Source organism: Urocampus carinirostris, chromosome 7 (assembly GCF_059441175.1).
Source record: "Urocampus carinirostris isolate Australia breed hairy pipefish chromosome 7, RoL_Ucar_1.0, whole genome shotgun sequence".
Taxonomy (NCBI): Eukaryota; Metazoa; Chordata; class Actinopteri; order Syngnathiformes; family Syngnathidae; genus Urocampus; species Urocampus carinirostris.
The window spans coordinates 39474945-39487920 of NC_142355.1; the positions used below are offsets into that span (position 1 = coordinate 39474945).

Genomic DNA, 12976 nt, shown 5'->3' on the forward strand with positions numbered 1-12976 from the left:
TGAGCCTCATTGATAAGATTATCAATGGTAGACACTCAAAATAATGTTGGAAGACATCGATGGAATTGGATGTTGCAAGGAGAACAGGAGAGCCCCCAAACCTCTAAAAGTTCTCCCCTGAACTATTTCTTTTTATTAGATCTTCTTAATTAGAATGCTTTTTTTATTCTTTGTTATCTTTATTATACTAAAGGGTGTGGAAATTAAAGAACAGAGATACTATTGGCAGATAGTGACAGTGATACAAACAGTGCACAACCGTCAAAATATCAAAAAACTGTGAGGTATAATAGTCAATATTGGCATCTTATGCAAGCTCCTCTGCAGGTGTCCAGTATTAAAAACCAAATAAAATGATCACCCACATTATGTAAAATGAATCCAAATTTCTTGACCGACAAATATATTTTTTTTGCTTATTATTCAAGTCAATATTGATTTTTTTTTAACAAAGTGGTTTTAACCAGTAGGAGACAATAAATAATACACACTGTCCCTTTAAGAATGGTGAGCGTGTTTTCTGGTGCTAAAACAGCTCCTAATGCCTTAATACACCATGACCACACATCTTTGGATCCAACCTCTGGAGCCATTGCTTCCTCATAGAAGCATGGGATTTTTGTTTCCCCATCACTGCTAATTTCGGGGGTTTCCAGTAAGCCCGAGGTAGTTAGTGATCATTCATTTTCCTCCTTGTCCTCACACGCGTAACTAGTGCAGGGCATGTATACACATATAAAAGGAAACCCACAAACATTAATTTCCTCTTCCGTTGTGTAAAAAATTCCAGTGAAATGATAACATGACATCAGCGCTCCTTGGGTGATGTCATGTACCCGGCATATGTGTGCTAAAATCCAAACTTGTGTTTGTGTCTACAACATTATAGACCAAGGGAGTCATAGTCATTTTTCCCAAGGGCCACATCAGTGTAATGACTGCCTTCATTACACTGATGTGGCCCTTTGCAAAAACGAGGCCTGATTGAACTTTAATACATCTACACTGTTGGGCAGCACGGCGGCGCAGTGGTTAACGCGTCTGCGGCAAAGTTCTGGGGTCATGAGATCTAACCTCCTGTGTGGACTTTGCATGTTCTTCCGGTGCTTGCGTGGGTTTCCTCCGGGCACTCCGGTTTCCTCCCACATTCCAAAAACATGCATGTTAGGTTAATTGGCCGGTCCAAATTGTCCCCAGGTATGACTGAGCGAGCGAATTGTCCCTGTGTGCCCTGCAACTGTCTGGCAACCAGTTCAGGGTGTCCCCTGCCCACTGCCCGAAGATAGCTGAGATGGGCTCCAGCACCCCCGCGTCCCTACTGAGGATAAGCGGTGCAGATAATTGATGGATGGATGTACACTGTGTTATACACTTTACAGACAGTCTTACACCTGCACAAACATTACTCTTTCATTTGCACCACTATACTCTCTTACACATAATATTCTACTCTCACACACACACTGCAATACTCCCACAAGCACACTACTATAGACTCTCACACACTGTTAAACTCACACACACTACTATTCTTTCCCTGAATATGCTGTTACTACAAGGTTCTTTCACACGTAGTGTAATGATCACTTCACTTATCGATGTTGTTTAATTATTAGTACTTTTGGAAACCATTATGAGAGGAAAATCATACTAGCTCTCACATGTAACATCATACTCACACGCACAACTGTACGCTCATACAGACCCATGCACAAACACTATTATACTTTTTCATACACACCACTATACCCTTTCACACATACTACTATATAGTCATACATAAACTAGTATGCTTTCATACACACTACAATACTCTGCGACACATACTATATTCCCAAACTCATACTACTTTTGACTCTCTCACACACTGCTATTCTTTCTCACACGCCATTAAAATTGCTATTACTACAGGTTGTTTTACAATTAGTGAAATGATAACTTCACATCTCGGGGTTGTTTTACTTCGGGTACTTTTGTTAACCACGGAGAAGGACATTTGTCTGTGTATGTTGTACAGTTTGACGTCAAACTTGAGTTGCTCCCGGTATAATAGTATTTGTGATAGTTTTGTATAGTATATTTGTGTATGTGAAAAAGTAAAGTACAATATGTATGGCTTCATAGTAGTGTTGGAGTATAATGGTATGTGTGAAAGAGTTTAGAAGTGATTTTTTTGAGAGTCTAGTAAAATGTGTGAGGGAGTATAGTCGTGTGCATGAGCGTATAGTAGCATGTTTGAGAGAGTTGATTAGTTTTGGACGTGGTTATGACTGTGCATGTGTGAGAGTATGATACATATGAGAGCACGTAAGATTTACTTCTCGAACGGACTCCCTACACACGAGCTACAAGAAATTCAAGATACAACATTTCTTTCGAACAAAAATGTTGCCTAACATACAAGAGAAAATCCAAGTTGCAGTAATTTCCAGACATTAACCCTAACCCTAAGTCTTTTTACTATCATCTTATTTATGTTATTACTTTATTTTACAATTACTATTTACATGTTTTAGCAAACAGGAAAATGTATTTTATAGCTATGTAGTGTTAACTTGGATGATTTTGGGAGACCGGGAAGGAATTAAAGTGTCTTAAGTTCATTTGTTCCTGGAAAATTCACTCCAGATATGAGCAATTCAAGATGCGAGCACAGTCCTGGAACAAATTAATCTTGCATGTGCAACAAAATAAGGATGATTCTCACTTCCACTCACTGGCTTCGATATGCAAGTACTGGCATGTAGTGGCACTGAGCCGTTACTTTGCAGATATCCTAGTCGACAGTCAATGTAGTTTTTGATTGAGGCAGACATTTGACCCGTTTATTTACATGAACATAAACTTTACATTTTAGGCTGTAACGGGCCATGAGTATGACAAGTGTTTAAAACCATAGAATCATTTTCTAGGCTTGTGGTTTGTTTGAACCATCATGAGGGTGTTGGCTATGCTCTAACGGAGACAGCTTGTCCAGTTCCTCTCATAGCATGGCGTCATGCTTCCTCTATTGTTCTTTTGTAGCTGGTAGAGTGATGTCACGATTAGGCCCTGGATCTGACAAACACTCCCGAGTGTGCGCACACAAATGCACGCCTTCGGGGCCTATTCATGCAAAAATACAACCCTCAGTATCATATATGTGAAGCTTTTAAAAGATATTTGTGCTGGCTAAAGAAACTCAATTCATGTAAGTGTCTTGCGTTGTTTTATTAATTGCTCGGTGTCCAATCGTCGCTATATATGATTTTTCTTTTTTAACTTAAAGAGAATTGTTATATTGTGTTATTTAATGCCTTATGACTAAGAATAATTCACTCGTCCATTGAGCTGAACACACACACAAAAAAAATTAAACGAGCTGCAATCTAGATCAGGAGTCTCCAAGGTTGTGAAAGGACATTGCCTTGTCACTTGCAGACTCCAACAGACTTGGTGCCAGAATCACCTTGTATTTGGCTCCATCCATCTTCTCATCCTCTCTAACGACCTGCCCAGTCCCAGCATGATTTTGCCACCATCGTGTTTGACAGTGTGGATCGTGTTTTCAGGATTATGTGCAGTGCTACGCTTATTTTAACCATTTGCATTCAGGCTATAAAGTTTAATTTTGGTCTCATCTCACCAGAGCATCTTGTTTCACATTTTTTGTGTTTCCCATGTGGCTTCTTGCAAACGCCAAACGGGCTTTTTTCTGGTATTTTTTCAGAAACGGTGTTCTTCTTGCCTTTCTTCCATAAAGGGTAGATTTATACACAGAATGTCTCACTTCCGCTATGTATGCATGCAGGTCATCCAATGTGACCATGGGCCTTTCGGTTCTTTCTCTGATTAGTTGTCTCCTTGTTTAGCCATTGAAAATATTTTTAGGGATCTCTGCATGCATTGCAGCATTGGCTCAGGAGGTAAAGCGCTCCTCTAGTCATCAAAAGGTCACAGGTTCGATTCCCGGCTCCGTGTTATATGTTATAAGTGTCCTTGTGCAAGACACTGAATCCCTAATGCCCCTTGTTGGCAGGTAATTGCCTAGCATGGCTGACGCTGCTATCTGTTAGTTCGTGTATAAAAAGGGAAAAGTGTAAAGCGCTTTGGGAGGTCTTCATTGACTTGAAAAGCGCTATATAAATGCAGACCATTTACATTTCTGCTTCACCAACGTCTGTTAAAGACTGGTTTATCACAAAGCTATATGCCTATAAAAATTGCCTCACCTAAGCACCAATAATAATAATAATAATAAGAATAATAATAATTTCCTTTGTATTGTCATTCTTTGTAACAATGTACACAGAACGAAATGTCGATACACCTGACCCATTGTAGCGAGCCGATGCAGCCGCAGCCAACAGAGGGCGCCGCCATTTTACCAATGTTATAAGTCTTAGGTATGACTCGGCCGAGGCGCGATCACGTGTTACAAGGATTTTGAAGGATGTAAAATATCTTTTTTACGAGGCTTCGGTGCACGTGTCTTTATAAAGACAGGACTGAACAGATTTTATATGGAATGACTGTGCACCAGCAACTGCGGGAGCTGAGCTCCTCCAGGGGGTTAAGTAGTTTTCTACCCGGGATTTCTCTCGCTGCTTGACTGACTGCACACATGCTCGCATCATTTATATGTACCTCGACTTGTAATCCCAAATCTCCTCCAACATATGCCTGCTGATATGTCTTCAGTGTTGGGGGTAGCATGTTACAATGTACCGTGTTCCTGGAATGCAATTACTTTTCTTGGTAACAAGTACCGTAACGCGTTAATAAAAATTTGTAACTCAAACATTGTTACAATATAAGCATTACTACGCTACTTATTTAAAATCAGTTCACAAATTTCAACTCCATCTAATCAGTACCAGTTTTCCCTTTGCTCAGTATTGATTGTTCAAAACTTAGACCTTCTGCGTCACACCGCAAATCACGTCATCAATGAGGAGTAAGAACGTTTATACGGCCCTACAAAGTACAATTCAACACAGTTACTGCGGCACCGTCTCAAGCACAGAGTGAAATAATTTCTCCTTACCCTACCAGACATACTCTCATCTTAGCTGTATTTACAACTATAAAATGAAATACAAAAATCAGGAGGTCAGCTTAAACATATACATTTGGTTGTGTGTCTCCAGTAGCAAATGGTCGGCAGCGTGTGGGAAGGGGGTGTGGCTTATCCAGGAACAACAAACCAACGGGAAATCAATTTGGCAAGTGTGTAAATTACATGCTTACAAAACTATCAGTTTAACTCAAAATCACTGTATCCAATGAAATATTCATCCTCGGTGACACTTTTGCCGGCAAACAATTAGCCGCTTCACTTTCTCTTTCGCTGGTTGATTTTATCAACACAAGCCTAGAGCGCCCTCTTATGTTTAGTGTAAGAATAACATGTGAAATGATTGACATACAGTAGCGGTGTTCTGCCGAAACGTCCTCCCCTGTGGAGACATCCTACCAATGCCTCGTGCGCACGTGCACAAGGCTGACTACGATTTCCTAAAGAGAGTATTTATAATTTTAATTTTGATTCAGTGTTATTTGACCCTTTCACTGTTTCAAAATACTGTTTTCTGAAATAGTTTTTAAGCCTGGCTTGTTTTTCTTTGGTAGCTTTTGAGCATGGTGTTTGTTGAGTACAGTCTACACGCACTGTTTGAATACATGCCAGCCCTCATTATATGTCATGAGCAAAACCTCTGTTTGCTATAATTCAGTAAGTTTCAGTGTTGCTAGTTTTACTTGATAAGAAAGAAAACTAATAACTTACAATAGGACGTCTCCACTAAGTAGGACATTTTTGGCAAAACAATAACGAAAACTGATTGATAGAGCTGTGTGGTAATAATTCTACATAAGTCTCACCGGAGTATGAGTCGCACCCCTGGCTAAACTGGATAAAAAATGTGACTTATATTCCGGAAAATACGGTAATTTCTTTGTTTCAGTAACGTACTGTTTGTCTTGACATCCTTAAGATTAAAAACTAGTTCCTTGGTTGGGAAGATCTCAATACTTGAGACAAGACATGCGTGCTTGTTTCAGTATATCACCCTATCACACACACACACACGCGCGCGCACATACCTAAATGGTTACGTACCGCGATGTCGATGTCCCCAGTGAGATGACCAAATCAGCTATCTTCCCCCTCACCCAATTGCCAATCTGCTTGACCTCCCCTCTTACACCCCCCCTCGATCCCTCATTCAATGTCTCCATCTCATCCCACAGCAACTACCTCAGCTCCTTGGCATGGCAGCTGTGTCCTCCTGTAGGCATGACATCAGCTAAAGAGTTGTGTTGTTATTGATCCCTTGACAACCAACAGCATCAACACACCCAACCTCATACACATAAATTATATGGACGAACGCACTCTTGTCAATATGCACGGATATGAATATGCAAAGTGTTATTTACTTCAGTGTTTACCTAATCTTTTTAAGATGAGGCACACTTGTTTTCATTAAAAAAAATCTTAAGGCACACCGAAAATATTTAATTCCTAGCACCAGTTTCATGTTCTTTTTTTATGTTCATCTAAAGATTAAATTATCATGTTGCTTAAATTGACAATATACAGTGTTTCTTATCATTTGTGGCCACTCAGGCTCGGAATCCAGGTTATTCATATTGGTCAATCATTTTGCTGTAATTTGTAATATTACGATATTTTTAACTTGTATTTTCTATGTGTTTATGTTTTTATTTTCAGAGAAGAGAAAAGAAAAATGATACTTAAAATGAGTCCAAAACTAACTGCTGCTCTGGGAAAAAAGTGAGAAGAAAAATGGTGCGTTTTGGTCACTGAGTCCCGCTAGATTGTAATCCTCATTGTGCTAAGTAGCATTTGGCAAACACCAGTGGTTGAAAAACACTGCTCTACACAATGCAACAGCTTCCATTGGTCAAATATTACAGTGTCCCATTAAATCTGTGAATGATATATTGACATGATTGACAAATTATTGATCAATCGATTAATTGACAAAGTCACAACATTGAAGTGCCTGGAACGCTAATTGTTAACAAAAATAAAAGACGCAAAAAGTTATTATATTTTATGTGGGTTTATTTTTCCAAAATAGCCTATAACTGAAAAACAAGTTATCGCAGGAAGGATTTTATTGGTTATCAACATTCTGTCTGTCTGTCTGTACAATATTTTCCTGCCTTATAAGGCGACCTGGATTGTAGAGCGTACCCCCCAAAAATGGTCTTTTGTCATATTTATCATATATAAGACGCACTGGACTATAAGGCATAGAATTAAAACTACAGTAAGAGGTACGAAATTAGACCTAGGTTGCACCAGGTGAGGACGCCGATGACATGTGAAAAGGCATTCGATTTTACCTCCTTAATACACTAGTTTTACTCAATGTGTCAGAAACGAATGTTAGAAAAAACTAGAAAGTAGTCTTGAAAGATATGAATCAACGCACAACAAGGGAAACAACCTGATGAAGAATTCAACTTTGTGTTTATTTATAGCTTTCAGGAGGACTTTCTGTTGTCACTATTCTCTAACATCCGTTTCTGGCAGCGTGAGTAAAAAAGGGCTGATAATGTGATAAAATCCTTTTGGTGTATCATCTGTATCACTGGTGGTCTATGAGTTAAGTGTCTTTACTCACCGCCACCCAGGTTCGATTTCTGTGACAGCTCTGTTTTTTGATTGGTAGGTTATTGCACAAATACAAAGTCGAACATGTATAAATACTGTACACATTTCCAATGTTATCAACCGTATTTTGCGGCCAGGCTTTGGAAGTAACAGATACATGTAACGGCGTTGCATAATCTGGATTCAAAGAAATGTAATTGTATTCCGTTACAGTCACAGGAAAAAAGACGTAATAAAATTACAGGTACATTTAGTTAAAATAAAGATTACTTTGCAGGATTACAATTGTATTTTAAAGCACTTTTATTCTGCACACAACAGGGTGTGCGTTAGTTTTAACTCTTTTATTCTTTTCCCCACTCGCTATAGCTTTGTTTACATTCGCCATGCCGCGCTCTCTCTCCGCCATCTCGTTCATTACACACAAATGCAGCCCACTCGGGAACCGCGTCCACCAGCGGAGCTGCCCAAGGTGCCTGTCTACAAAATATGACTATATGACAAAATATTTCACAAAACTAACAGAAAAGTGCCATGTAATTAAAATACAACAAATGAGGCAACATCAACAAACAAGTATAAACAAATGAAATAACATGAAATCAAATGATAAATGCAACTTAATCATACCTGGCAACCTCCACGGCTCCTTGCCCTTACAAACTGTCGTATTTTCCCTTACAAAATACAAAATAATCTTACACCATATTTTTTTCAACATGTTTATGTAGTTTAACATGTTATATTGTACATGTGTTTTGTTATATCGTATATATTGTTAATTAACATTTTGTTGTGAGATCCTGAGTTGCTCGACATGAATGAGATTTATTGTAAAAAAAGTTCAAAAAGGAAGTAGCTTGGACGTTCACTGTTGAAGGAAAAAATACATGCAAATATAATTAAGTAGAATAATACATTTTCTTATTCAAATTATTTATTTATTTTCTGCATTAAATTCTTGTTGGTAATATACTGATTAAGGGATAACCACAAACCTGTCTTTTTTCATTTTCTCCTTTTATACTTCCTTTTTTCTTAACTTCTTTATACAACAATAATGATTTGTAATATAATGCATCAAAGCAAGTGAGCCGTTTGAGAGCTCTCTATAATGAGTTGAGACGAAAAAGCCGGTTCTCTAAAAAGAGACGGACTTCCTTTCACTACATAACTACCACATGAAATCCGAAGCGGCAGATGAATGCGCACATTAGCATGAAACCGCTCGCTTCGTTTGCAACGGGAAAAAAATGATAGGATACAGAGAGAGAGGCAACCGCGGCGAACTCGTTTGACTTGATTGATTTGCTGTTTCGTCATAGTCTGTGTATACCAGATGGTACCAATAATTGACAAATTTGCGTTTTTCCGTACAGATTTTCTTGTACGTCGTACGTGTCTTAAAATGCAGAATAAACGTACTTTGTATTGCAAAAACGTACAGGTTGACAGGTATGCTTAATGCAAGGGAGCATGTGCCCTCTTCCACAGCATCCTTTAGGCATCCATTCATTCACTTCATGCACTCATTCACGTGTGTCTTTTACGTTTACGTGTACATAACGCACTCGTAGATGAGTTGTGTCTATCATAGTTTCAAGTACTGCAACTAGAGAGATGTCAAGAAGTCTCAGAGTTTGTTGGAAATTCAGAAAGTGGCATGTTATACCAATATTGGGTTATTGAGGTGCTCTTAATATGAGCTAAAACAAAGCATAGCTTATATAACATGTGAAAGAGGACATGGGGCGGCATTAGCTCAGGAGGTAGAGAGCTCGTTTTGGGATCAAGAGTTTGTATGTTCGATTCCCGATTTCCTCCGTGTTATATGTCGAAGTGTCCTTGGGCAAGACACTGAATCTCTACTGCCTCCAATAAGCAGGTAGGCGCCTTGCATGGCTGCATGGCCGCTATTGGTGTGTGAGTGTGTGTGTACAGTGCTTTGGGAGGTCTTCATTGACTTGAAAAGCGCTATATTAATGCAGACCATTTACCATTTTATAGTCATTTATTCAGAATCTTGAATCTATTTTTTGTTTTACATTTTACATAATTAATACAAATACATACCTGAATCACATACGATGTATTTTTGATTGGAATTCCTGCAAAACCAATTGGAAAGGTTTCAACAAAATATCCTCATTGGGTTGGTATGGCTGTGTATATGTACATTTAGAGTAGAGGGGCTGCCCAGAATGACACTAACACCTATTTCTGTCGCTACAGAGAACACACGTGCGCTCAATAAAACGCTGCCATTTGCTGTACTGTATCTCCAGAAGTAATCCTCCAATTAACACACCTACTATTCTCAACCGTGTTACCCGGGAGGGTAGGGTGGAGGGTGGGTCAGGCCGAGTTCTCGTCTCTGCGAAATATGTCGCAACGGTCAGTGTGTTCTTGTAAGTAGTTAAACATCAAACGAGCTTGAAAAATTCATCATGAAACAGTCTTCCTTGCGTAACGCTCTTCTCACCCGTTTGTGATCGTTCACGGCGGTCAACGAGGATGAGATCAGTATTGCAAACATTTGGCCTCAACTTGGCCGCTTATTTTGCCTTTATCTTTAGCAATGACTTCATCCGCTAAAGATCATGGGACTAGTGTAGCGTGTAATTGCAACCTGAGGCTATGGAACTGGATAAATACCACAAATGCATCTTAACCATGAAAGAATAAAGGGACAGTGTGTATTATTTAGCGTCGCCTGGTGGTAAAACGCAGAAGCGAAATGAGCTATCTTATGAACTTGCATTTTGTAAATAGTCATTAGTTGTGAAATTTGCACTTATTTTACATAAAATCAGGCTTACCTAAAGGAAGCGTACGTGATTGTCAGCCGTCTTGCTGCTACGTTTACCCCGAAAACCAAAAAACTGTCTTTCATTTTTTCTTTTTCCTTTCATTTTGATTTATTTTTCTCCTTCCTTTTTTGCACTTTTTTCTTTGTTCTACTTTTTCTTTTTTTCTTCTTTTTTTTGGTTTCCTTTTCCATTTGTTATTTCATTTTTTCATTTTTCTGTTCCTGCTCGGAGCCTTCGCTCGAAAAATGCTGGTCTCCTGGTGATCCCAAGAAGAAATCCGAAGGTTCGAGAGCATTCTCCATTTGGGCTGTGGAATGCTTTGTCCTCTGAGATTCGATCTGCAACCCCAGTGAAACTGTTCAACTCTAGGCTTAAAACACACATAGATTTGATAGCTTATGAATGATGTTGACCTCAGGAGGCTGTCAACTGGACATTCTGTTATGACTTATATTTCACGTTGATGTCTGTCTATTGTCTGTACAGCCCTTTCAGACTTTGATTACGGGCTATACAAATAAACATGACTTGGCTTGACTTTTCTTTTTTACCTTCTTTTTTCTTTTTCTTTTCCCCATTTCCCTGTGTTTTCCTTTTTTCTCCTTTTGTTTTATTTGTGTTTTTTTGCTTTTTGCCTTCTTTTCTTTTTCATTTTTCTTTGTTTTTCTCTTTTCTTTCCCCCTTTTTTCTTTTCTTTTTTCTTTTGGGTTTTTTCCCCTTTATTGCTTTTCCTAAAGCTGGGAACACTCGCAGAGGCCTATAGTACAACTGTGCCAATTCATACGAAAATGAGTTCAGCCTATAAATAACATATGAACCCCCGTACACATACAGAATCCGGCCCAACAAACGGAAATTGTAAAAACATGATACAATATACAATAGTAAACAAACAGGATTTGTACAGGTGCTTGAAATCCTTTAAAATGCTTGAATTTTAATGTTTTTTTCAAGGTTGGAAAAGTGCTTGAATTTGAGGTGAAATGCTTGTAAATCCTTGAAGTTCTTGCCATGTTTCTTAGGTTAGGTGTTGGGCTAGGGTTAGGAACTAGGGTTAGGAGCTGAGGTTTGGGCTTCAAATACGGGATTTAAAGCTTCTATCGATTTTCTGCGCCGCTAATCCTCACTAGGGTTGCGGGGGTGCTGGAGCCCATCCCAGCCATATTTGGCCAGTGGGCAGGGGACAACTTGAACTGGTTGGGTTTTAATCTTGTGGTTCAAAAATAGGATTTGTTTGTCACTTGCATTCTCACTGCCACACAAGTTTTTTTGTTTTGTTTTGTTTTTTTGTTCATGGTTTCTTGTTTGGACATCTTGTTAGTTGTTTTGCGCCTACCTCTTTTTTTGTTGTTGTTGTTGTTGTTACTTTTTTCCTTGAATTCCCACTGCCAAGTTTTTCTTACTGCTTTCTTGTTTGAATATTTTTTTTTGTAAATTAGTGCCCACATGTTTGTTACTTTGTTCCTTGCTTTCTCCTTTCAGCTTTCTTTTCTGGTTTGGATATTGTCAGGTTCGATTTTGTTTTGAACACCTTACTGTTTGTGACCACTTGTTTGATATGTTGTTCCTAGTTTTGTTATAAAATATGATCCTTATTTTGAGCACCGCTGCCTCCATTCCTGCTTCCCTTTGCCTGGGTCAACCCACAAAGCCTAACACCTAATATATTATTTTTGCGAGTGCTTTAAAGCCAATTTGATGCAATGAATATATCTATAAATAAATATAACATAGACTTGGACTACAACCGGAAATTTCTTACCACCCCTGGGATATAGCGTGTCTTGGCCTACATAAATTCATGTAAACTAGATTTTTGTTGTTTTTATCTGTAACATGCAGAATATTTTTGCAACACCTAATTTTTTTCTATGAAAATATAAAATAAAATGTTGGAATACTTTGCTTCCACTCCACGATTCTGTATAAAATGTTGTTGATTCTCATAAATAACAATAATTTTTTAGCTTTAAGTTTAAAGCCTGAAAGGTGGCAATACAACATCAAAATGTCGTTTATCTATCCACCCTGGTCATAGCCCTCGAGAGGGGTGACCGGCAGCAAGACAACACATACAAAAATAAAGAAAATAAAAAGGAAAAAAGTAGCAAAAAGAACACACACAAAGTTTTTTGGACCATGGCCAACCCAAATGCCCTAACACCCAAACAAGTTAAGCACCTCGGCACCCAAGTTGGTCATGCTTTCGTCCCTCCAGATGAAAAGGGACACCAGAAAGCGGCCATGTCACTCGGGTCAGGGTGACACAACACACTCATCTGTTCAACAGCGGGGCCCGACAGCTTTCACTGGTTTACCCATGCCGCATCATACGGGTGCCATGCCCAACCCTTAGAACGCGTCCAAATATCCCACTATCCTGTCACAACACCTCTCCACTTATTCTTATCACCAACAAGAGCTCTAGCTTCCCCTAAATTTAGACCTCTTTCCTCCAGTGCACTCGTAACACCATCCATCCACGTCAATCGTGGCCTTCCTCTTGGTCTCCTTTCATTTACTTCTGCTCTGTAGATCC

The 12976-nt window shown here is 38.9% G+C and overlaps 1 protein-coding gene across 1 annotated transcript in view; it reads left to right on the top strand.

Annotated features, from left to right (window-relative positions):
* dusp8a (dual specificity phosphatase 8a) overlaps positions 1–12976 on the top strand; it is a 100025-nt gene that overhangs the window by 55929 nt on the left and 31120 nt on the right. The gene's annotated exons all lie outside the window — the stretch shown is intronic.